General features: G+C 41.8%; 1 protein-coding gene across 2 annotated transcripts in view; it reads left to right on the top strand.

Annotated features, from left to right (window-relative positions):
* Window positions 1–27,817, top strand: part of LOC141769956 (spermatid perinuclear RNA-binding protein-like) — an 84,937-nt gene that overhangs the window by 708 nt on the left and 56,412 nt on the right. The gene's annotated exons all lie outside the window — the stretch shown is intronic.

Genomic DNA, 27,817 nt, shown 5'->3' with positions numbered 1-27,817 from the left:
CCATCGTCTTTATTTTAAAGGTCCCATATTGTAAAAAGTGAGATTTTCATGTCTTTTATATTATAAAGCAGGTTTAAAGGGACTATTTGTAACTTTCATAAATGCTTGTTAACAGCGACACCTGTGTCCGTTAAGTCAACGGAAGTCAGCGTCCTGTTGCTGGCGCTTGACCTCGCTCTACATATACCTGAACGAGCATCGCTCAAAACAGTGAGCCAAAACCACAATATTACTCTATATTTCAGCTGCTTGGCAGTAATGTTAGCTGACCAGACCAAGGTCTCTCCATGAACATGATTTAGATCTGATCTTAGTGTTGGCTTTTCCTGCCTCAGCGGGGCTCTGCAGCGTGTCTCCCTGCTCTCTCCGCCCGCAGCCGGAGAGAGCAGGGAGACACCGGCACCCGGTCGGTAACGAGACGATAACGTTACTAGCTGAGGAGCTCCGTCACTTCACAAGACACGGAAAACCTCTGTTGGTCTGGAGGAGCTGCAGCATTTATTTCTGCACAAACGTCCACTGAACATTCACTAGATATTCTCAGAGCTAAACTAACTCTTCTGCAGTGTGGAGTGAGCGCGCGTTCACGTCTAGAGGTGGAGCGAGCTGAGCGAGAACACGCGCGCTGTCTGAGTGAAGGCAGGCAGGCAGAGGAGGAGAGGCAGTGGCCACACGTGAACACGCATATGCGAGCGCGCATGTGTGCCGACCCGCTACATTTATACGCTTAAAAAGTTACAAATAGTCCCTTTAAGTGATATATAAATACTGTTAAACTATCAAAACGCTCAATATACGGAAAAATACACACACAGCCCGTATTCAGAAATTGTGCATTTGAAACAAGCCGTTAGGATTTCTGTCCATTTGTGATGTCACAAATATACAATATTTAGACCATTACGCGGTTTTAAACGTAAATATTCTAAATGTGTCCCAGTTTATTTCCTGTTGCAGTGTATGTGAATGACATCAGCTGACAGAAAGTAAACATGGACCCAAACTGTTGCCTAGCAACGCAATTCCATTGCAATTCCGTTGAAATGCCCTAAAACGCAGCGTTTCAGACAGAGGGTGAATACAGGTATATTCAGGCAGATAGTATGAGGAAAATAAAGTGTTTTTTTTAACATTACAGCATGTAAACATGTTCTAATACAAACACAAAATATAGTATGAACCTGAAAATGAGCACGATGTGGGACCTTTAAGTGCACCTGTTTGTTTGTAGGCAGAAGTTAGGCCCTCATCATTGATCACATATTAGCTTGTAAGTTTCCACTTTACATTATCAATACTTTTACCTTCCAGGGCTCCAGTTTCAGGTTGGTCAAAATAACTTAATATGACCCATCAGTACTGGTTGGTGGTGTTTTTAGAGCACATTCACATGCCAGAAATAAGCTTAAATTTCATTGATTGAAGTGAATCTTTTTTCAATTAAATGATGGGTTCAGATTGTTTAAGATCTGTTTTAATTCAATATCCAGATGCCTATTTGTACATAGAGAGATCCCGTTATTACATATTGAGTATTATATTGTATCAATGTAAAAACTTTTCAAGAATCACTCAAAAGCACCACTTTAAATCTGGTGTTTACCAGAGAATGCTCTTAAGTTTCTTAGAAATAAGTCATTCAGCATGACGGAACCATTAAAAATGACTAATCAACTAAAGAAATCTTAGTGCACTAAGACCAAAATGACTGATTAGTCGACTAATTGACTAAGAGGGGGCAGCCCTGCTGCATACTACGTACTTCATCTTTATGTACTGCATCATAAATTAAAGATTAAGTATATGCCATTAGGCTCGTTCGAGATGAGCCAGGTCTGCACAGAATTGATGACCAGTGATCGCTGTCTTAATTCAATATCCAGATGCCTATTTGTACGTAGAGATCCCGTCTTCATGTGACAACACTGTAAAAAGTGAATCTCAAGCTGATTTGAGGCTTCAGCAGTCTGGGATGTCTAATCAATTTGGTATCTAGTAAAATTAGTCGTTTTTTCAATGTAGTTTGGTGCAGAAGGGACGGTTAATTCTGTCCCCATCTCTCCCATTGCATTCAAACTAAAAGGAGGAATTTCACAGCCAGTATGGATTACAGCGACCAATAACTATTTCAATGCACATATTGATTTGTAGCCTTTAAAAACAATCTGCATCGATTCTTTCAAACCAGGAACAAGAATGCTGAAGTGATTTTACAAAAAAACTAAATTTGTAGTTTCATATTATGATATCTAAATGATATTTGTGTATCACTCAGCTCTAAAGGACACTGTGAAATGGATTTGACTTTCTGTCTGTTTGTTGTTAATTTGAACTAAATCAGGATGAAACAAGAAGAGACCTCAACCTCGATACTTCACTACTGCTGACTGAAATGTGACTGTGTCTAGTACCAAAAGCTGGTTCTGAATATTTGGTCATATCCGTAGTCTTGTGTATTTATTCTGTGATCAGACAGCGTCTGAAATGACCAGTTTTAGATAACACAAGAATGTGTTATTGAGGCAAAGTTCTTGTTTGGCTGTTTGTTTTCTTTCTTTGCTTTTTGATAGGTGAAAAAAGGGTGTTGTATCTGTAATTAATAATAATTAATAATAATCATTTTTCATAATCTGAGCACGGCGGGCAGAGTGACACTTTGCGTAGGAAGTCAGTAAATTAAGGGAACTTGGGATCCTAGAACCATTTTGCATCTTAACAATACAACAAAATACAGTTTGCTTTTGGCCCGTGGGCCACCATTAAGTTTCAGTTTTGGCCCTCCAAGGGAAAAAGTGTTGGCGCCTCTGATTTAAACCGTCCGTCTCGCAGTCCGCCATTGGATAGTCTGAAGAGCCGCAATGCATTTTTTGGGCGGTTGAGTACATCCAGTAAGCTCACGTCTCATACCAAAGAACGAATACAGTATTTCCAAGAAGTGAAAGTCAATTGTTCGTTCCATTGCAACATCAGCGCCCAGCAGCAGAACTACGCTTCCGCCATTTTGGACTGAAAGCGACTACCGGACGCCAGTAAAACGTCCGCCTAAAAAGTGCCGTACAAAAGTAAAACAAAATTATTTCTATTCTGTTGTCGTATTCTACCGAAATGGCCGTATTGAACAATAGAAATATTATAAATATAATAAGCGTGTTCAGTCCAAAATGGCGGCAGCGGCTGTTGTCCAAAAAACACAGAAGTTTCGTCTCTTTGCTCATACTCACAAATGCTTGCTAATCTAGTATCCATCTGGGCCATACCGGATGACATGCAGTTGGAACACACTATATACTCAATGTTACGTCATACTCAGTATGAATAGTATGTTAGTATGTGGTTTCAAACACAGCCGCTGTCTCTATAAGTCGACTTCCAACAGCTTGTACGGCTGCGTCAATCTCCTCCACACTCGCTGCCATTTTTGTGGCCACTTTTCTGGTGCTATCTTTCACAGATGAAGATTATTCAGTGATTCAGAGGGTCTGGAACCCTCTAATATTTGATCAGCCCTGGTAGTAAAAACGTCAAAATGATATTGTTATATCGCCCAACTAAGTCTCAGTTGTGATGTTTCTCACTGTTTATGTGACAGTTTGGGTTGAATGAGGATTAAATGAAAGCTGTGGGGATGCAGCAGCTACAGAGGCTGTCCTGTTCAGGTTTTACAGCTTGATGGGGGAGGTTGGTTGGAAAATAGATAACATGGTTCAAGAGACTGTCCCATCAAGACCCCCCCACCTCCACCTGCTCCTGAAGGATGACCAGCAGCACCAGCAGCTCTCTGTACTTGCTGTCCGTTTAAAGCTGCGTCTGTATTTGTTTGAACCCGATAAACACTCAGCGGTGCAGGTTTCAGCCCCCCGACCCGGAGCAGGTGGCTCCTCTGAGCCAGAGGAATGTAAATAGAACCGGTAACTGGAGCCCTGATGTTGGTCGGCGGCCACCTCGGGACCGGCTGCAGCTGGCAGTGTTGACGAGGATGCAGGAGCTGCTCTTGTAAATGAGGATCAAATGTGTGTGTGACATTTTGTTTTCAATTAGAGTTGTCCTGTCCGGAGTGTAAGAAATACACTAATGTTTTCTTGACAGTAAATCCTCCGCAAAGACACCAACAAGAGGTCTGACCAATCGGCATCATCATGTAGTTATTTCAGCATTCTTTTGATCCGTTTACAACAACGTCGCTGCCGTATTGATGCCCGGATGACGTTATGTTGAGTGTTGATGGAGAAGCTACAATGTTATCGTAGCATGGCACTGATCGATCCGAGCTCCAATCACTCTGACAAAGCATGAATTCAGACTTTTTACAAATCGGCATCATCATGTAGTTATTTCTGCATCATTTTGATCTGTTTATTGATATTAAATCACAGCACAATCTGTTTATTTTGGGTTCATACCTCAGTAGCGACGTGTGTCTTGCTAGATACAGTCTACGTATGTGAATACAGCTTGCCGCCGGGTGATGTTATGAACCCAGACACGACACCGTTTGGTTTTCAGACACATTTGGGACTTCTTCATCAACATGTACAAACCAGAAACAGTGTTTATTTCTTCCATGGTTGATGGTGGAAAGAAAAGTTGTTATCTATGGAGACAAGCTCCTTTTCCTCTCCGGCGCGAATGAACACAAATGACACCGGCGTTCTAACTTAAAAATTTGCTTCGCTCTTGGTGTGAATGCAACATTATGAAATGAAAAATTATAAATATTTGTGCATCAATTTAAATTAAGACATGTTTCCCAGTAATTTAGCATGACAGAGTAAAGGGGCATTTGTCAGTTTTATTAAAGCTTGGCTCAATGATTTCTGTTCATGTTGCACACAAGTTCTTCAAATAAGAAAATACTCACTACTTTTCATTAGTCAAGTATATGCGGTGATTTCATATCGACTATTTATTTATTGAATTACCAGAAAACCTGCTACATCGTGATATATATCGTATCAAGATATGTAATGACCTATATTGAGATAGAATATTTTGGCCACATCGCACAGCCCTAGTTTGCGGTCAGGTCAGTTTGGGACAGGCCATGGTTTGGACAGTTTATAGGACGTCTTTTATTCTGTGTTGCATTATGATGTTGTCGTCTATGATGCTTTAAATCTGGAGAAACTGTTGATTTGAGTCATGGATGTTTCGGGGGGGCAATGCTAATGAGTACAGGAATAAAACACCTAGAAATATGATGGCATCGATTGATAACAAAGGGAAATATAACATCTCACTATGTGCTGTCCAGAGCAGTTGATGCTAATTCAGATAACTCTGAATACTTGATTAATCTATTTTGACAGCGAATGACTCGACGGGTGTTTTTGCTAATTGATTGATTATTTTAAGTCCTAGGACGACAGATGTTCACCAGCTGTGAGAGGTTGGAAACAAATGACGACGAACTTAATTTCATCAGCATAATCTATATCTGGCATGTGGTACAGTATTGGTTTGCATTCCTCTCTGCATTATTGATTAGGCTATTAAATTTAGATATAAGCCCATTCTTCACTGTAGAGTTGCATCAGCTTCATTGTTACTCCACATTTATGAAATAGACCCAAAAGTTTTAAATTGGGCTGAAAACAGGCCAACTTCTTTTGGAGGAGGGCCAGATTGTTGCCCTCAGGCTGCTGCTTGCCAACTTCATAGTTTATCAATCACTATAAAATATATAATGATAAATAATATCTGATAATAAATGAATGTGTTCCATTTATTGACTCTTTGTCAGCCCATATAACAATTTGATGGCATTAGTTTTAACCAAGGTAACTTTTTATTTTGATTTCACTTATTCAGTAAGATATCTCAACATGTACTCGATGGATCGGTTCATGTTCCCCAGAGGATCAATACCACTGGCTTTTCCTCTGTTGATCTGCCATTTTGTTTTGTATTGAAATATCTGAACAACTGTTGAATGGATTACCAATAAATCTGTTACTAGACTAATAATAATATAATAATATATTGGATTTATATAGCGCTTTATATTAATCTCAAAGACGCTTTAACATAGTCGGGGGGAAAACGGTGTGAGACAGACAGACAGGAGACGAACGACAAAAAGCGACATACACAGGCACAATCACATCCATACACACGGACTGATGGGGAGGGAGGAGGCTACGGGTAAGCAGATGAGAAAAGATGTGTTTTGAGGCGGGACTGGAATGTGGTGAGGGAATCGGAGTCTCTGATGAGATTGGGGAGTGAGTTCCAGAGCTTGGGAGCTGCCCTGGAGAATGCTCTGTCCCCAAAGCTGCGGAGTTTGGACGTGGGGGTGGAGAGTAAACCAGCCGAGGTGGATCTGAGGGACCGTTGAGGTTGGTAGGGGGAGAGGAGTTCAGAGAGATAGGGGGGTGCAAGTTGGTGGAGGGCTTTGTAGGTGAGGGTCAGGATTTTGTAGGAGATCCGGTGGGAGACGGGCACTAGAGCTGCAATTATTATTATTATTATTATTGGCAATTGTTATCAGCAATTAATCGATTTGGGTCCGAAGAAATGCCCAAATTCTTCTCTGGTTCCAGCCTCTCAAATGGGAACATTTTGTGGTCTTCTTTGTTTTTTTTATCAATTGTAAATTGCATATTTTCAGTATTTACTGCCATGATTGTATAGACCAAAAGATGAATCCATTATTCAACAGATCAATTGATAATGAAAATAAGCATTAGATGCATCCCTACTACAGATATTCATGTTCCCCAGAGGTTAAATCAATCCTTCAGACTTCTCCTCTGGAGCCACCATGAGGTTGACGTTTTGTTCTGTATTGAAAAGAAAGGAGAACAAAAAAAGACATTTGAAGATGTCACGTGCTGTAGGGCTTTGGGAAGCTGTGATGAGCGTTTCTGACCAAGCAATTTATCCATTATTCAAGAAAATATTGTGCTCCCCTGGAAGATTTTTTTTTAGATAGTACAGCCAAAGATAGACAGGAAAGGGGGGATGCCGCTGCTAAGGACTCTTAGACTAAGGACCACCTACCAGGTGAGCTACCAGGGTGCCCCAACATTTTGTACATTTCAAAGTTAATTGCATCAATCTGGAGCACTTTGAGAGCACAATTAAGAGGCTAGATAAATGAAGAACTGTGTGCTCTTGTAAACAATTTAATCATAAACACATTGGTTGTATGAATGGTGATGACACACACCCACAAAGCATGGTAAACGAGACTCGTTGGCCACGATAATGGTCCTCGAGTGTCCACGATAACAGAACAATATTCAATTATGCAACACCTGTACGTGAGACCTTCTCCTGAGAACGTGAACAAAGTATCGGGCCTGTCCAAGCCGACCTAGAGCCTGTCATGGCACACCGCCACGGAGGAAATGAACCGGGCGAAGGCCAGCCAGCCAGCCCACCCACCCGTTAACAAGTGTAAAGTATGTTTGATTCATTGTGAAAGTGGTGGGACAAATTAGACAGCGGGCCGCCACAGTAATGAATGGTAAACACTGATAATGAAGTGTACAGTTAGTCATGTGTCTCTGCGGGTTGTAATTTGTCCTGTTGAGAACTTGTGACGGATCAGTGGAGGTCATCTAATCAGTAATCAGGAGTCTGTTTTTGTGGTTCTGCTCCTTCTGTTGTCGTGTTGTAGGAGCATCTTGGTGAAGCTGTACACTTCTACACCCTCCTTACACCCTCAGCCGTTCTCCAACATGTCCGCTGTCACATAGTTTTTTTAAATCAACCCCCCGGCTGCTGTGGATCACTTCTGGCTCCGCGGTCCGTGCGGTGACGGCTGTGATGGCGTCCTTTTGATTCGCCCTCTCAGCAGCATCACACAGCGTACTCGTAGGCAGAGCTGTCTCCACTAAGTGAATATCTCGGGCCGTTTGATACTCCCTGTTGTTTCTCTTCCAAGTTTCATGATGGAAAACGTGTATTCTGAGTTTCTCCATATATTTTCTGCCTCTGAAAACACAGTTAGAGGATCATGGGAAAGTCAAACTCTCCATGGTAACCAGACTGATGCTCTCTAATGCAGAGTGACCCTCCACACCTGTTCAATGACAATATGTATATTTTACAAAAACAGTCAAAGAAAACTAATAATCATTGTAGGTTTACAGTCTTATTTTGTGTATCTGTGCTCAGGGAGGACCCTCATGTTGTCACTGGACCACATGAATGGATGATGCACTGCATGGCCAAATCCTCTGAGTTTTGCTCAGCTTGTTATTTAATCTTTAATATTTATTTTAACCGTTTAGCCGTTGGCGTTAATCGGTTAAAATTTTTGATATCGGTTAATGGTTTCTTTATTTAAAAAGGATCCCCGTTATCTGATACCAATGGCACCAGCTAGTCTTCCTGGGGTCCAAAATCAAGCACATTACATTTATCACATACATACTATATACAACATCATATTTGTGTTATGCTAATGACATTCACATTTTCCAAACATATAGAAATTTCACATTCATTCACATCATCCACAACCAATTAGCCTCAAGGCCCATCATCAGGGAAAAATAACAAAAAACATACATGACCAACACTGGACGGTTCATTTTTAACAAGGTCAGAAAATGGTGAAAAACGTCGATCAGTGTTTCTCAAAGCCCAAGGTGACGTCCTTGAATGTCTTGTTGTGTCCACAACTCAAAGATATTCAGTTTACTGTCATAGAGGAGGAAAGAAACCAGAAAATATTCACATTTAAGAAGCAGAGAATTTAGACTTCTTTTTTCTTAAACGATGCTCAAACCGATTAATCGATTATCAAAATAGTTGGCGGTTAATTTAATAGTTGGTAACCTATAGATGAATCGTCTAGTGGTAGAGAAACTCTGGCATGTGTTACCATCTGTAAAGTGCAAACATTTTCATGTTTCTGTAGTCAACATCATTAGCAGCTGACCACACAACTGCACAATATCGACCCCATCTAACATTGCACCCACATTAATTATGAATTGATATTAATATTTAGTGATAGCTACATCATCATATTGTTTACTCCTCCTGTTGCCAGGACGGAGCATCGAGCTCTGGTTCCCTCTCGTGCGTTAGTACCTGCATCTCTTCGCTGTAACCAAGCGGGTCTGTTGAGGTGAAACAGTGAAACCTGAGCAGAGAGGTTCCTGCTGCCGTCAGCTCCGTCTCCTCTTATTTCAGCCAGCAGAAGAGTGGAGAGCTCAGAGAGTAGTAGCCTGCTTTCAGAGCCGCGATGATGGCAGAAGATATCTGAACCAGCCATCTCTCTCTGACTCTGCCCGGGTTGAAATAAATACCTCATCATCCGGGACGCGCTGTTTTTTTTTTCCTGAGAGTCCCCGCAGGACGTCTCTTCTCCTGAGCTGTTTGATGTGCTCTGAAAACAGAAAGCCTGCAGCACTCTGGGTGTTTGAATTGTGGTAGCTGCCAGTCGGCTGCTTCTGCCAGCGTTGGGACTCGTTTACCAAACCCCTCGTGGACTTCCATCACCGGGCCATCGGCTCAGAAGATATATGTGACCTTTAAAGACCTGTCGAGGGATCACACAACACACCTACATTTCTATTTAAGCTTTCCCTCCTGTACTTAAAAAAAACCAGAAAAATCTTTTTGGATGTTTTTTCAATCAGTGGAGTTGGAGTACAGGATGTTTACTGAATTAATTAGCAGACTGAATCCCCACAGAAAGAGATAACGAGTTGTTTCAAACGCTGCACTCACTCATCCCCGAGTAACAGACCACCGATCCAACCTTTTCTTTATACACTCCCATACTATCTGCCAATACCAAGTACCAATCTGACACCAGTGCTCTTTTCACCCCAAATATATAACAGATCTGAATGCCTCACCCCGAGACACTCTTTGAAATAACTGTATTAATTATTTTTTTAGGCTAAGGATAGCTGTGGCACTACTCAGGCTGTTCTCATACACCGTTTGGAGCAATACCTACGAAAAGTACTGCACTGTAATTCACATACATCCAACGAAATCAATGCATATTTAATCCAAGTTATATAAACCAGAAAGTATGGAGGGTTGGTGGAAAACAATTACCAGATTTTTGCCCAGGAGACCTCTGTTCATGTCCCGTGTGAAACCAGAGGTCAACATTGATTTAGTTGTTTCCTCTGTAGATGGAAATTTACTTTGAAAAGAATGAATGAATGTAACGAGCCGAAATTGACACGTAGGAGAACGCACAAAAAACGAGGATTAACTTTTCGTAAGATATCATACGAACCGTTGTGTGACGATACACGTTGCGTGACCATACGTTGCGTGACCATACGTTGCGTGACTACATGAATGTAAGTGATGGCATAAACACTGCATTTTATAATGACGTTGATGAAGAAACTATATTATTCATTTTGAAGGTGGGTCGGTTACATCATGGCTGATATCTGATCCACTTAATCGGGTCAGTAGTGACGCCAGTACCTAAAACATTGATGCTGAGAAACTGGATGTTACATGTCTGGAAAGTTATCACAACAACAGTCATTTATTCCTGATGTTGCGTTGTGTCAAAAGTTGAGCAGGGTTGTAGCAACGGATGTATTTTCAATCATTCTTAAACTTGTATTATTGATTTTTTTTTTAAGCCACTTGGGGTCAATGCAAGAAGCTGTAACACAAAGCTGACATTATTTCCTTCTAAAGTTGATATGGTTTTGGCAAACACTTGGTTATTCACACAACCAGCAGAGCAATGTGATCATTCATTCGATGTCTTTGTGTTTGTGTACACCCGATGAATGTATGTAAGTCCAATATTCTCTCTTTTAGCTCCGGTTTTGGTCTCAACCAACTCCTGAGAAAAGTATCTGTCTCTTTATCTGCTGGATGTTCCACTTTCATCACCAGCTGGTCTCTACCTGTGTCTGTCTGCTGTTTGCTGCTGAGCAGGTAGAGGACAGTGAGTCTATCAGAGCTGAAAACAACGCTGATGAGAGCTGTGAGACTCAACCAAAACAGTAAACCAAAACAATGAGCTGAAAGATGCTAAAATGCTCGTAGAGCTGAAAGGAACTGCAGAACTGGTGATAATCCTCTGGGACTCTGAGCAGCGTCTTTCACATTACACATTTCACATTGATTGATTTGTAATATAAAGATATGGATTAGTGGAGCTTTAAGAGTCAGCAGCAGCAACAGATGACCCAGCCACACTCCTAATGCACACTCCTGTTTTAATAATACATGAACATGGATTAGTACATTCAGCAGCTCAGGTCGTCTCTTTGTAACTCACTATGTGCTGACAGTGCACCCACACTATAGTCTATTAAGTTTGAGCCGTTTTAAGTTTTATTCGCTGCTTTCCGATCAGTTTAGTGAGTCGAGGAAGTCAGTCGAGTCGAGGCCGGTTCAAATCCAAAGTAGGAAACAACTGACATCGCAATATTTGTTTTATTCTCTGTGATATATATTGCGATACGAACAAAATACAAGAATATTCACCTTCATTTTGTTAGGCCACATTTTAAAGTTTTCCTTTTGTATCAAGCAGCAAAGAAGTTGTAGCATGACGTGTTTAAGTTAGATTTAGGAATACACAATTAATCGTAATTTTATCGAAATAGCAATATGGCCTACTGCAATTTTCACATCGCAGGAGGCGCAGTATTTGTTAAAGGTGAAATCTGTGTCAGAATACCATTTTAGGTTAAATATTGTGGTGCAGCGGAGATGTCCCGGCATACACATCATATTCTACAAGACATCTTTGTTTGGTTACAGATCCCTGCAAAAATCACACCATAATGATTTCAATGTTTTTCAATCATTCCCTCTAATATCGCAAATCATATCGCAATTGCAATATCAGTCAAAATATCTGCAATTAGATATTTTTTCAAAATCGTTCAGCCCTAGTTAATTTGCCGACATCGCATATCCTGCAATGGGACTATTGTTCTTGCGCACATCGCAATGTAAATGGTGAAACGATATGTCGTGCAGCTCTACTTCAAAGTCCAATAAAACATCCAATAGCAACAATAATCAGATGAAACTGTCTAACTGTAGTTTTTCAGTTATTTACCACCAATCTGGATCACAGGAAGTAACAGCTGACCGCCTGCTGAGTATCTGCAGGCAGGAAGACAACACGCTGCTAGTTTTAAACATCCTTGATTGTGATATAAATAGAGGAATCTTTTTATTTCTGGTGTTAAACCTGTGAGCTCTGTTCCAGTTCCAGTTGGGTGTGTTTCTCCTGCATGCTGAGCCTCACCTTCTGGCTCTACAGTCGTCATGCTGCTCGGGACGAACAGGCCCACCTGATTGTTGTCGGCCCAGAAACGAATCCCGGCACCGGGCGCCGTCGCTCCCTTTTAAGATCTCCTTCGCATATCTTTAAGTGCCGCTCGGCTCGGCTCGGCTCGGCCTGCGGAGGATGAGTGCTGCTTGTTTGAGGCTCGCTGAAAAAGCCCCACAGAGAAGCAGAGCACTTTGCCTGCAGATTCACAGGGAGTGGAATCTTCTTGTTTGTGCTCTGGTAGCATTCAGCCAGCTCCTCCAGGTGAAGGACAGCAAGTCTCTTAAGCTTAAAGAATGGACTTCAAGGTTCGGCTGATGCATTGAGTCATTTTGGCCTTTTATTCAGAATCACATTGTCTGCTACCAATACTAACAAGACAGAAGAAACTGGCAAGGAATTTTCTTCTATTCACAATTATCTTTGATATCTCGCAATATGCATTATCAATTATTTACTGATTTAAAGAGGGGACGTGTCAGAGCCTCCCTTAATGTAGAGTAGATAGTCGGGTCACTCTGGTTTAAAGAGCAGCAGATCTAAAGAAGATTTCACTCGTCTGATGTCAGTGAAGAGTTTTAGTTGTTGTTAATTCTGTTTCAGAAGCTTTTCCACTCTCACAAGGCAATTAACTGTTTTTTTTGTATGGCTCCGTGCCGGTGACAGCCGTGGCCGGAGGCATTATGTTCTCAGGTTGTCCGTCCATTCGTACGTCCCAGGATATCTCTGGAACGCCTGCAGGCAATTTCTACAAATGTGGCATAAACGTCCAGTTGGACTCGAGGGTGAACTGATTAGATTGCGGTGGTCAAAGGATTAATCAAGAAGATAATTGTCAGATTAATCGACGATGAAAATAAGCGTTAGTTGCAGCCCTAGTCTGAGTGGTATCTCGCATCATGTGCTGTTCTCAGGCTTCTGTTCTACAGCCTCTTGAGAGTCACACCATCAACTCCAAGTGTGGAGAGAGTAGAAAGGATGTATCGAAAGTCCAGTCTGAGGTCAGCTGTGCAGGTCAGGTGGAGATGATGTGTGGTGATGGAGCAGGTGAAAGGACCAGGTGATGTGTTCTCCCCCCGTCTCTTGTTTTACTCTGGGTGTAGCCGGAGTGCTGTGCAGCGGTACGTGAGCTGTGAGTGCGATGAGGTGGAGTGCAGGAAGAATGCTGTGCATCCAGAGCCGCACTAATGAAAGCCATTAGTCGACCGTGCTGCTTCAGAGTCAGACAAAGACTCTCCTGCTGCTTCACCTGAGCTCAGTGGACTCCAGGAATTGCATCATGACCCACTAAAGCTGCCAGAGTCTGAGCTTTTATCTCTTCAGCTGAAGACATGAAAGCTCAACTCTCTTTGTTTCTGCTCATGGTGTGTTCAGGGTCTGACACTGAGGAGGGGGTTTGCTCAGTGATCATGCTGTGTTTTTGGGCTGTCCTGGCTCAGTTGGCCCAGACTACATCCACACTAAGCTAAATCAGAAAATGCTCTTTACATGTGAAAACTATGTGCGTCCACACTAATGTTTTTAGTTCACAAAAACTCTTGTCGTAAAAATGTCCGTACAGGTGCAGTCTGCGTTGGTTCAGGGGATCACTGAGCCCCCTTGTAGCCGTAGCCAAAGATGCATGTAGGGATATCTATATGTTTTAATAATAACACAGAATTTATTGTAATGATGAATAATATCGACCTTGTTGTGTCTTATTACTTATGATAACATGGGATGCTGTCTGTCCACACTGAATCCGTCAAATAATAGGGGTGTAAGAAAATATTGAAAAATAGAATATTGCGATATTGTGTTTAGTGATATTGTAAAGATTCTCAAAAACACTATTGATTTTTAATTAATAGTTTACATGCAAAGATGAACTCAATACTTTATTTCATTTGAAAAGAGATGTGTCTTCTCAAAGGAGCGCTGCAATAACAGATGTTACAGAGACTGTGATAAATGCAAATGCAGATCCAACTGTTCTGATTACATAAAAAAAGTCAACATTTTTTTCACAGATTTGATGTATATGGTGGTGTTTATTTATACTATAACAGCTTTCCTAAAATGAGATTAAAAAAACTGCAATATATCTCAATATATTGAATGGTAACCTCCGTATCAGGATTCATATTGTATCGCCAGATTCTTTCCAATACACAGCCCTATTAAATATTCACTTTCTGTTACATCATGTAAACAAACCTCGTTCCTGTCAGCTGTGAGCTCGAGATCAGACTGGAGACGTAACCATTTAAAAGATGGATGATACTTGCTATCTTCCTACGTTTGTACTTTTAAAACTGAAAACAGGTTTAATGTTGTGATATTTACCTGAAATGATTTATAACTTATTACAATATAGAGAAGAACAAGTAGGAAACTTTCAGGCGATCTTCTGGTGATCACATTTGGTGATACACTAGACCTCTATGGATGTCAGTCCTTACTGAACACCTAAACAATACAAGTTCAATCTCTTTTTTCTTCCTTTCCTTTCAGTTCACTTGACAAATTGTTCATGGAACAAAATAATTCAGCCGTCTTCAGCAGCTGACAGCTCAGTGACGGTTTGAGCTGAGAAAAATGTGTTAGGATCCCAAGGTCAAGAATGATCCTCCATGCTCCAAATAAAATAGTGTATTACAGCCAGCATCTGGGGAGGAGTGGGACAGACAGTGATTAATCACAGTAAGGCTGCTCCCTCTTAGTCGACTAATCGCTTGTTTTGGTCTCAGTCGACTAGGATTCTTTAGTCGATTAGTCATTATTTAATGCTGAATGACTTATTCCCAAGAAACGTCTGAGCACATGTCTGGTTAACACCAGACTTAAAGTGGTGCTTTTGTGTGATTCTTTGTGGGGAAACTCCGTTTCGCAGATCTGTCGATTAAATCAACTAATAGATGAGTGTTAGTCGACTATGAATGTCTTTGGTCGAGGACAGCCCTAGATCACACAGAGAGGATTAGAGGCAACGGAAAGTTGGTTTCTGAACAGAAAGGCCCCGTTTTCCTCGTTCACACTTAAACGTGAGACCGGTGTTTTCAGATTTATCCACTCTAGAGACCGTTATTAATAAAGCTCCAATTCAGGGCACTACCCACTGAGCAAAGACACGTCCAAAAGACATCAATTTAACATCTCTGTCGACCGTCCAAAAGACGTCCACTGAGGAGCCTGAATGAAAGTTTTTGCGACGTCTTATTAACGTTCAGCTATTGATGTCAACCTGAGCTGCACGTCAGCAGACGTCCAAAAGTGGTTCTGGACTGACGGACGTTATACAGACACGATCTGAACGTCTTCCTGACGTCACATGTTTACTGGGTAGGGATGAATCGATTTATCGACCGAACATCGGTGTCGGACAATTTTTGACTCGTTGACTGCAATCGACCTGTCGGCAAATAAGATGACCTTCACCGATGGCAGTGGCCGGTGTTGGTGTGTTGTGTTCATTTTGTGCCGGCTAAATGTTGTTTTGTTAGCTGCTGATTTAATAACTTTTAATTTATGTTTCAGATAATGTTTTTGTTGTAAGTACTAAAAAACTAATCCCTCTCATTGAAGAGGTAGTTGTATTCAAGTGACATTAATTTGTGCTCATTCAAAATCTGAATGAAGGGCTGAATGACTTTAAGAGTGAAGACAGTTCAGATATGTTTTTATAATGAAGATCTCTTTGTTTCCTCGGCACCAAAGGGGGAATAAATAACAACAAAATAAACAACAGCAAAACATCGGTATCGGCCCATCATTTTGCAATCAGTGGGCATGAAAAAATAATGATGCAAATGGAGAAAAAAATGTGCTTTTCTTAGAGTGGATGTGGCCTTAAATAATTGCTCTTTAAAGAGTCAATGAAATGGCATCTTAACTTCCTCAATACGATGTGATTCCTGCTGAAACAGGCTGTTGGAGAGTGGGAGAAGACTCTAAACTGTAACCATCTGCTGCCAGTTTGTCAAGATGGTGACACACTGCAGGCTGTATGGAAACACACTGCTGGAGCTTGAAGGCATGATACAGTTCATTCTTTGGATCTGTGCAATATCAGTTAAGAAGATAAAAATATGTTTGAATTAATTCGAGGGATTGAAGAGTGGAATCAGTGTTGGATTTGTTTGTTGGATGGTATGTTAATGCCTACTCGTGCAGGAAGGGGTCACTGTTAATGTTGTTAAAGTTTTTACTAAGTCTGGTGTCTCAGTCCCTTGAATTGGAGAGAGGGAGGATTTGTTGTTGGACTGTAGTTTTCCCGGCAACGTAAAAACCCATCTTTGGTTCTATGTTTTTTTGGATGCTGCGTTTTGCATCTTCCACCAAATATTGTCTTTCTAATAGGGAACAGCACTGTTGGTGAATAAAGGAACTTTTTGCCTCCAACATTTCAGTGATTCAGTAGAAAGAAACATTTTGGTTTTAGCTCGACGACTGTGGATTGTGTGTTTATCCAGACAGGGTTTTGTTAAGGGTTACATAAGCACAGCGGGCGATCACAACCCAAAAGAGAATGTGTAAAACTTTCTCCATCACACTGGTTTAAAAATAAAGAAAAGAAAACTGGGAGTTTGAAGGTTTTTTTCACAACACTAACAACACATGAAGCAAAGGGAAGCTGCTGTGTTAGTTCTTTATTTTGATGCCAAACCCTGGCAGAAACTATGTCTGGGTTCAAAACTCTTGTTGCATCCAGGGCGGCAGCTTGTGTTGGGAGGATTCATGTTTTAAAAAGAGTCAGCGTCCAATAGAGCTAACTGGGTATCGGTCCTTGATGCCTTTTAAGGTATCAACTGAAATAACTCAGTACCAAGTAGTATAGAAACCTGCATTTCATCCCTTTTTTTGCACCCAGATCTAGAAAAACTATTTGTATGTAGGGCTGTGCGATAATTCAAATATGATCATTTATTATCTTTCAATGAAATCAGATCGTGATGAAGTCATATATCGAGATATCCTGATACACAATTAAGTCATCCAAATTGATAATAGCAAACACATACTAACTCAAATGTCTCAGAAAAGCTGATGTGAAGTATCAGTTGAAGATTGCGGATTTGTTTTTTACATCACACTTTATATTTTCACTCAATTTAGATATCGTTATTGAAATATGACCCATATCGTGATAGAAGATTTTCATCACTGCAAGCGTTCTTCGATTTAGAGCGACGTGTGATTGGCCCGCTACCACAGCAGCCACAACCCATACAGTCTGTGGTGTATTTAACGGAGTTGCTAGTTCAGCGTGCCGAGATGCCACCAAAACGTTGTAAAGTCTGGCTGTACTACAGAACACGCCTGTGGCGTCTGATCAAATAAATGCGGCGGTGGTGGCGGCATTTTACACACTGAGTGCTTCCATCCACATGATTAGTATCAAATGAATTACTCTGTTGTTATCTGTATCACTTCAAGGGTACTGGTATTGTACTTTTTTAAACGATATCAAACACATTTCAGAATGTAAAGCCCGAAGCAGCCCGTATAACCACAGTGACGCTCGCTGGTTCTGGTTCTGGTTGGTCCCTCTACCTGCCTGCTCTCTGTGAACTCCAAACTTTGAAGGTGGATTTAGAAGTGCAGTTTCCAGCTTTATGTGATACCTCAGGTGTTGAAGCAGCAGGTCTGCTGGGCTATAGAGAGGTGAGAAGCCTGTGATAAGTCTCTGCCAGGCTGCGGAGGGGAGGAGGTGAATGGATGTAGTGAATTGGCCTCGGCCCACGCAGCCCTGCCTGGCCCGATGCCCAATACTACGCTGCTGGATATTATAATTAGCTTCTTACAGTGGGACTTTATTCAGAGTTCACTCAGGGCTCCCAGGCAAGTCTGGGAAAGATATTTCATTCTGTGCACGTGCTCAAAAATATGTGGAAGTACACTTAAAAAAAGATCCTGTGAGAGAAGGGTTAAACCACTGAGATGAAATATAACTTTGGAACCTAAAAACAAATAGTGGTGATACGCAAGATATGTCTTTGACTGGGCGCCGTTTATTGGTTCTCCGATGTAGAATATAATGGGTAATATTTATACTTCTTCTATAAAGTTTCCATGACGACGGGATGTTAGTATGGAAAGTTTAAAGTTAGACTGGTCGACAAGTCTTTAAGTAAGAAAACTCTCCGAAAACAGTGAGCACCTGCGACCGGCTCTAGGTCGGCTTGGGAAGGCTCGGGGCGTAGGGGCTTCCCGGGGCTGTGGACAAAGTGCTCCTGGTGCGTCCTCTCTCCCCGCCGGGGAGGGACGAGCCCCCCTGGGGTCGGCAACCCACCCAACCCGTCTTGAAACACGGACCAAGGAGTCTAATGCACGTGGATTCAGAGGGTGCAAGCAAAACTCTGTGGCGCAATGAAAGTGAGGGCCGGAGCATGCCGGCTGAGGTGGGATCCCGGCCCCATGGGGTCGGGCGCACCACCGACACGTCTCGCCCGCACCGTCGGGTAGGTGGAGCGTGAGCGTGTGCAATAGGACCCGAAAGATGGTGAAAGATGGTGTTATAACACATTACTTATAAGGATTTATTAATACTTTTATCTGCTTTTGATGATATTCCTTGTGAAAATATGGCCTTGTGGTGAGTTACATTTTGAAATGATGTTATGCACGAGTTTATTCTACAGTATTGAACACTGAGGAAACACTCTCAGCTCCCCTTTTGGATTTTTATGAGAATCCATTGTTATGAATTCAACTATTTGTGATGTTAATGCTGCATTCAAGTGTCTGACTCTAAACCACGTCTGTGTTTTCAGCTGCATTACACAGCTTTAAAGCCTAAAAAAAACTAATAAAAACTCAAAAGTACTGTTCCCCTAATGTCAAATTACTTGTAGTAAGTAGTAAGTGAGAGTATCTCCCCTAAAAAACTGTAATGGGGGCAGTTATTTATTCCCCTAAATATAAAATCCTCCAGCATCATAGAGGTGTAGCCGCCCGATGGGAGGAAGCAGAGAGGTCTGAAATGGAAACGGACTTACTCTCCTCTGAGCTCCTCAGTGCTGAGCTCAGAGCGGTCAGCCGTGCACGTCCACATGATGTCTCCATTACCTGGCTGAGACACACACACACACACACACACACACACACACACACACACACACACACCACCTGCTCGCGCCGCTCCGTTCTGATTGGTTATGAGCAGTTCAAGGAGCTGAAATTGCATCCAGGAGGTGATGTGCAGCGACACACATTAGAGTCCTATTTGTTATCGTTATCTGAGTGGACACCGGGGATGTCCTGACCGCTGCTAATGGAGGCCTATTGTAATGCTGTCACAGCCAATTCACCTTTGACCCCTTATTGTAGCCTTTGAAGCTGATTTTTAACACATTACTGATGACATGTTGGAAATGCAGAAGAACTTCTGGAGCACAAAGCTTATTTCTCTGTAAATATATGGGCTTCTGGTTGATGTTGTCATTTTAGAATGAATTGCAAATTGATAGTTGTGTATCAGTTTGTTAAAGACTTGATTAATGATTTCCTCTGAAGTTTCCTGGAAAGAAGGGCGACTAATTATAGGTCAAATAGAGATAGTGGTTCAATTGGTATTCTTCCAGTGAGGTAATTCCGATTGATTGCTAAACCAGTGTAACCGAATGTTTCAGGAGGTGCTCAGCAGGTCTGCTGAACAGGCAGAAATGTTGGATTGTCCACAGGCAAGCACACAAAAGAATAGTGTCCAATAATAAAAGAATGATCAACAGCCTCAGTTATAAACACAAAATCCATCTTTAAATCAATATAACTAACAAATAGCAGGAAACACAACAGAACATCTGTTGTGACAGGGCGGCCAACTCTCATGCACTGACCGTGACACTCAATTGACACTTTTAACATGCTTTCACACGTCCATTTCCTCTTGCATTGAAAAACATATTTATAATTGATAGAATAGTCTGATAGTGCACGGACACACATGACAGATGCACGGTGTGAAACCAGCCGCTGGTTGGATTTTGATGCACGTCTATTTGTGCTGTTACCTTACCGGTACATGAAGGGGCCAAAAAGTACGAAGAAAGACTCACATTTCTGCAATAATGTATTACACATCATGTGTTCAGTATATTAAATACTGTAAGTCTTGAATGGAATGAAATGAAAGTCCTAATATGATAAAAAAAAACATTTCCATATTACGCCTGCTGAGAAGCGCGATGGCTCTCAGCTCCAAATGCTCCGATGACCATGTCAAATTAAATTAAATTATTAAAGTAGTTTCACTCCACATTACTGTACATCATTTCCTTCAGAGGTTTGCTGAAATGTTCAATGTAATCCTTTTCAGGATGACCCTGACTGTGAAGTTATTTCGCTGTACAGTTTTTGAGAAAATTAAAAGGAAAGTCAGCTCAAATGACATTATAACACGTTGACAGTTTCCTCCTGTCGCAGCCGTTCATGTTGGATTTCTTTCAGTCAGATCTGGCCGTGGCAGCCGTGCCGAGAAAGGATGACAAAGACACCAAATGGTGCAATAGTTATAAATTTAAATCGTACTTGCACTCCTGCATGAACACAGAAAAAAATATGTTACGCCCTGCATACCAGAAACGACTAGAAGACCAACATGCTTAGGATGGAAAGGTACATTTATCAAAAGTTAAATGAAAAAGTGCATAACATGAGAAGTGTCCATGATTTGTAGTTCCAGAGGATCGCTTTGTTTTCAGAGATCTTTTAACTGATTGAGAGAAACCTTCTTATTGTCAGCAAACATCCGCAGTGAAAACCATCATTTCCTACAGCGATTCATTCTGACACACTTGCACACAGAACCCCCCCCCCCCCCCGCCCCCCCCCACACACATGCAAGAAATGTAAACTTAATCTGCTGCATATAAAACTTTCCAGGGCTGAGCCAAATCTGCTTTACAAACAGTATGAGGGTAATAAAGAAGATCGTACGGCGAGCAATAAAAATGCAAGGCAAGCTCCTTTCTGTGGACTAGAATAATGAAACAGGTCTGAAGGAGGCAGCAGCAGCTCTCTCAGCTCTCTCTGTTCTTTCTCATAATTTCCTGGCAGAAATCCTCCTTTGAGTCTCCGTCGATACAAAGGCAGTTTTATCCTGGAGATGCAGCGACCGGCGGCTCCATTTCTACTTTATGACAATATCCTGACATTCGCAGTTTGACTCAATTTCTTCTTCTATTCCTTCGCTAACGAACTTTTCAGATAGTTTGAAACAGTTTCGTGGTTCATTCACCGTCTGATTGATTAGTTTACCATCAGACTTCACTACAGTGTGACAGCAACTACGATTACATGCATACAATATTCAGTTTTTTGTCCTTATTCTGAAAAAGAGAAGCTGTTTACATGGATAATGAAAATGAATATTCCACTAATATTCCCGTTTACATGCAGCAGAATAGTTGAACCGTGTGAACCCAGACTCCCTCTTTCATTTCTTCAACCAACTTCTTGAAAAGGTTGGCGTTGCGATATTTGCGCATATCCAAAAACCTGTTTAAACCTCTTCTTTTGGGGCATGCATCTCTGCCAACTGTCGGCTAGTTGGTTTGTGTCCAACGCACAGAGCTGACCATAAAAATGCAAGAGGTTGTGTGCCGCAAACCGCCGTAAAAATCCCAATTAAAACAGATATTGTGATCTGTATACATGTCCAAAGAACGCTCCTAAAACCTTCTAAGCAGCCAAAATCTGCGTGCTGCAATGACGATGAAGTTGCGGTAATTTAGCAGTAAAAGCCTCACTGACTAAACTAAACAAAGTCAAAACAAAGATAAATGGATTTCCAACATTGTCAATCCCTCTCAGTAGCTTTACTGCTCAATTCCTCTCCGTCAGTCTGGCTGACCTTTCAACCGGCTGTTGTAATGTGTTGTAATGTGTTGTACTCGGACAGAAAGGGTGAAGCAGTAAAATAGCCCGTGGAACAGATCATAAAGCTCTGGGTATCCCTGCACTAAAATGATTAACTCCATATTTACCGTAGACTGATATTTACAGAAGAAAGACAAGATGTCTGCCGGCTGTGATTGGTTGTTCCTCGTCGCATGACATGCGATGCTCTCTGCAGCGTTCCAAACGTTTAGAGGTCAACAGTAGTAGCCGTAGTAGTTTGTCTGATAACTTGACCGCGTTGACATTTAGTTTACTTCCTGCATGGCTATATGAACCTTGCACGGCAGCTGGATTCTGGCGTTGTCACGAGATCACGTGAGAATCGCAGGATCAAATGTCACACAAAAAAACATCTGGTCAGGCTTCAAGTAATGAGTTTGTGTCCGGCTCGTCAGAAAACAGACCAATCGGCGTCCTGTGAGGAGCTACTGGCAGCTAGGGGCGTGGCTTACATGTAGGTGTGAGACGACACGGAGAGGTGACTGTTCGTATTAAACAACAATGGCGGCTCCTGAAGAGGTTAGCGTAGATGCTGCAATAGCATCAGTTCTATCACTGAAAGAAGACCAAAGAAGAGCAAAGAACAGCACTGAACGTGTAAAGTACGGCGATGTTTTCGCCTTCGGTTAGTTTGGCTCTTGTTAGTTTGATTGACAGATGGTTCATCCAATCACCTGCCAAGTATGTTTTGACAGTGCCTTCCCTTTTCCACACAGTTTCCAATGACGGCTTCTCGGATGGTTCTGTGAAACAAATCTTCTGACGGGGTCAGGTTATGGCTTTATATCCCAGAACTTGGACATTTCAGTCACTGATCTACTCATAAAGTTTAACAGGAGGAAGTCTTATTAGCAACTTTAAAGCTGAAAAAAACACTTCATTTGGGGGGGAGTGAGTGAGGAATAAATCTTTTACCAATTTTGATTTAACATGGTTTGTATTGACATTAATGGAAGCGATTCAGAGTAACATTATCATTCATTAGGAGTCTTTGTGTTTGTGTCCATCTGATGAATGTTAAGTCCGATATTCACTCTGTTTTAGTTCTGTTTTTGGTCTCCACCAACTCCTGAGGGAATATCTGCCTCTTTAGCTGCTGGTTGCTCCACTGTGTTCACCTGCTAGTCTCTAACCGTGTCTGTCTGCTGTTTGGTGGGGTTTTAAAGCTTGTAAAGCTTGTTTAGTAAGCCCTGATGAAGACCTTTAGTGGTCGAAACATGTTGGCTTTTTAAATGATTTAGCCACTACAATAAAGGCTTTTTAATATATTCTCTTCCTCGTTGCTACTTTTTTTAATATTTTGGAGTGCCTGGATTGCCTTCCTGTTTCTCCTCATTTCACCCGTTGTTGACATACAAACTTTGATTAGTGCAGCTTTAAAGTTGATAAGAAAATCCTCCAACATTTCAGTGATTCAATCGAAGAAAACACTTTATCTTTTAGCTCAACAACTGCAGATTGTGTGTTTATCCAGACAGGGTTTTGTAAGGGTTACATAAGCACAGGGGGCGTTCACAACCAAAAAGAGAATGTGTAAAACCTTCCCCATCACACTTTTTTTAAAAGAAAAACAAAACTCTGAGCTTAAAGGTTATTTTCACAGCACTAACAACCCATAAAGCACCGGGAAGCTGCTGTACTAGTTATTCATTTTGATGTCAAACCCTTCCAAAAAGCACCTTGTGTTTGGAGTTTGTATTTTCAACACTCCTCCCATAACACGTTTTCTAAACAGATCAGTCATTAATAAGTCCATGTTCTGAGAGCAGCATCCAGTCCTGGATCAGCACTAGCAGGGGTTATTTTGCCTGAAGCAATTTTCACATCATTGGAATGAATATGCAGATTTAAAAAAAATCTATATTTCATTAAGTCGACTGGATTTAACAAGGACCTGTACAGCTGTGTCAGTCTCATCCATGCTTCCTCTCTACCATTTCTGTTTAGTCTGGCTCTGGCACCGGAAGATGACGTCCTCGTTCCTAATCCGGCCTACAAACCTCAGATTGGCTCAGTTGGTTGTTGTGAAACAGCTGTCATTTAACACGACAACGAACCGACTGATTCTCGATCCTGAGCCGAAGTCACCAGGTTACATGTTTTATTTCCTAACTGAGGATCTATTTGTGGATCAACAACACACTGCATCCCCTCATCGTGGCCAACGTCTGATACACAGAAACATCTCATGTTAGCGCTCAGTTTGAGACACATAATAAACACACACACTGCTGCTTTTAGTAGCAGACAGGGATGAGAGTGTTGTGCTTACTTGGGTGTTTTCAGGCCCACAGTGCACCACTGATCCATTAATGCATTAATGAAGGCCTAATCCTCTGCTGAAAAAAACAACACCAAAGCAACTGTTTCATAACAAAGCAGCTGTGTTTCCTGAGCGCCCGGTGTGTGTGGGCGTCACCGTCACCCAGCTGGGCTTTATAAACTGGCTTCAGGGCCCGCCCAGCCTTTACCTCTGCTGCAGCGTCCTCCAGAGAGCCTGACTGCAGGTGAGCACGCAGATATCTGCCTCATACTGGTGAAGCTGTTAACCAGTGAGTGGAGAGGTCTGGCATGGCATAGCAACATGCCACAGGTCACCAGCCAAAAGCTTTATGTTCAGAATTGGCAGTTTGTCTGTTCCTCTTATCGCATTTTGTTCACTCTAAAACAGCAACGCTTCAAATGATTCAGTTATACTGCCCCGTTTTGCATCATAAATTGTATCCCTATACTCTGTTAAGTAGAGACAAGCGGGTGTTGATTAACATCAGAACTTTTTTTGATGATATTTCACACATTATTTTCACTTACCTCAACCGTACAGGCTTTTTTCCTCGACTAAATCACATCTTCCTATCCTATCACACACTCGGAGCGCTAGCTGCTCTTAATAAACGTTATTTAATTCAACACTTCTTTTTCTGTTATCTGGTCGGCGTAGCTCTGAACCTTGGCCCTTCTTCTAAATGCTGCCTGACATGCTAATAATGTAAGAATTCAAGCTTGGGTACTCATTGTTCAGCCGATTAGACTGTTGTCAGGCTATTAAATAGGCGTTATCAGTCACTATAAGCCCCATAGATGTGGGTCAATAGTCACCTACTACAGCCACTAGTAGGTTTTATCATCTATTCACATGGCAGATCACAGAAAGAAGATATAAAAGAGCACGACAGCGACCGTAGTGATTATGACAGGAGCTGAAGTTGAAATCAGGCACTGTAGTATAGACAGTGTGAAAGGGGTGAAGGTCAGGGATGATGAATGGGAACAAGTTGTAGAAGAAGTTGTATAAAGAAGTTGTAGTTCTGTTGCCAAAACATAAAGGAGTTGTAGTTTTGTTGCCAAAACATAAAGGAGTTGTAGTTTTGTTGCCTAAACCTAAAGTTGTTGCCTAAACCTAAAGAAGTTGTAGTTTTGTTGTCTAAACCTAAAGAAATTGTAGTTTTTTTTGCCTAAACCTAAAGAAACCTTTTTGTTCGAAACGTGACGTTTCATTCAGTTTTACGTTAGAACGTGTTGCATTTAAGTTTCACTTTCACTTTTACAACGTGGTAGGTGTAGTAGGCCCCCATTGACCCACATCTATGGTGCTTATAGCGACTGATAACGCCTATTTAATGGCCTGATAACAGTCGAATTGGGTGCGTTGTTAGACGTCGCTGAAATATACAGAATATAATGCAAGATTAAATCCTCCCTTTTAGTCTCCGGAAGGTGAATTTAGGCTCTGAACCCGGCGTCGGCGTCTCCTCGGCTGCTGCTCAGGATCAGGCTGTAAAACGAGAGCATGCTGAGAGATCACCACGGTATTTTTAAAGGTAAACATAAGTAGCAGCCTTCCTGTGTGTGCTCTTGGTGCCGAGTGTTGTTTCCTCTGCAGCCCGCCCCCTGCCAGCTGTGGCTCACTTATATAACGTTTGTAGTTGGTTTTATTGGCTCTGCAGCAGAGTCGGACATCTCCGGCTCTGCCAGGAGATCACAGAGAATTTGTGCAGCCGATGAAATATGTTCTCCGCCGTGAGGAGTCATAATGTTCAGGGTTACAGTACCTGCACTGAAATACATGGTGAGCTGCTCACTGCAGTGCTGCTGGGAGCACCCACACATTTGGCCTTGTGTGTTGTTGCAGAAAGCTGCAGAGAATGGGCCTGTCATGGAGGTCGGCAGGTCAGGACTCACATTGTTCTCGAAATTAAGTGCACAAGAAGTAGTTCTTCTGTTCCTGACCTCCCCTCACATCCTCCACTTGTGTCGACCACTAAAAAAAACCTCTCTACTAAACCCAACTGTCAGTGTACTCCAAGCATGCAGAGCTAAAAGTGGCGCACGCTCAGGGCGAAATGTCTGGTTTGTGGTTAAAAAAAAAAGACGGCCAAGTGGCCACGTGTGAACACAAGAAGCACAGCGGCGGTCTGTGAATACTCCAGCACAGCCTCATGTTACCTCCCCAGTCCCAGTTTACTGGTCCTGCAACCGGTCACCAGTAATATGTTGCAGGGCCCTTAATTAGAGTTTCCTTTCACAAAGATATACAAGAGTTTCTGTGGTTTTTCTGAGCATAGAAGATGTTGTAAAATCCTCCAGGACAAACTTGTAATTTATGGTTCCATGAGTAGACATAATTAGTTTTGAAATACTCTGAGTTTCCCATATAGTAGTAGTAGTAGTAGTAGTAGTAGTAGTAGTAGTAGTAGTAGTAGTAGTAGTAAACAATATATTTGATGTTGATTATAATAAATGCAAGACCCACAGCTGGCCTGCTGTTGCCTGTACAATAATAATATCCGAATCCTGATCCGAGCCTTTTATTATTGAGTATCTGCCAACAAGTGCAGTATGACATTTACTTTTATCATATTTTGGTGTATTTTTTTTCCCATAATACAGCTGCACAGTGCATACTAAGGTTACAGTGAGTCTACATTAAAATCAATAAAGCAAATGATGTTTACAGCAGAATAGCAAGCTTTAAAGCTCCCCTCCAGTGTATTTTGACTTTTCTATAATATTATATTTATTTGAGTCATTTCCTGACTAGATTGATCAGCCTGTTTGACAATTCTTTTTGACAAATAATACATTTTGTGCTCAAATTTAAAAAGAAGGTTGTTGGTAAAATGGAAATATGCCGTGTGACTACAGTAGAAGCTGCAGGTCAGACGTCATCCTCCCAGCTGCAGGCGCTCTCATGATCTTTTGAGTCTGAGCAGCAAACTGATAAATCTGTTTATCTGTCAGTTTGTCTTTCTAGTTAGTTAGCTAGTTAGCTGTAGTTAGCTAGTCCAACTTGTTGCATTAGCTGTTGTTTCCTCCACCTTAGTTTAGTGTGTTTGTGTGTGTGCTGAGAATGGGTGAAATCAACACAGTGGATTACACAAAATCCCACCGTCAGAATGAACACAACACACCGCCTGTCTCTCTCACTCGCTCTCTTCTTCACCGTCTCCTCCTGCTGGAGATAAATTGACGGAAAGCAGCCGATACCGGAGGTTTGCCAGCCTCTAACAGGTCTGAACGATGGGGAGCAGGACTTTCAGTCCAAAAGAAAACAAGAGAAAAGTCCCGTTAGAGAAATGAACGAATCTCAGTGCAGCCCGGTGCGGTGTCGGTGTCGGTGCTAGAGCTGAGGCGAGAGTGGCCGGTGTTAGCACCTCCAGTTACATCCCGTAACTGCATTTCAAACGGCGGACCTCTGCAACA

This window comes from Sebastes fasciatus, chromosome 6, assembly GCF_043250625.1.
Source record: "Sebastes fasciatus isolate fSebFas1 chromosome 6, fSebFas1.pri, whole genome shotgun sequence".
In the NCBI taxonomy this organism is placed as follows: Eukaryota; Metazoa; Chordata; class Actinopteri; order Perciformes; family Sebastidae; genus Sebastes; species Sebastes fasciatus.
The sequence above is the reverse complement of the archived record's forward strand: the minus strand, read 5'-3'. Positions and strand labels throughout refer to the sequence as shown.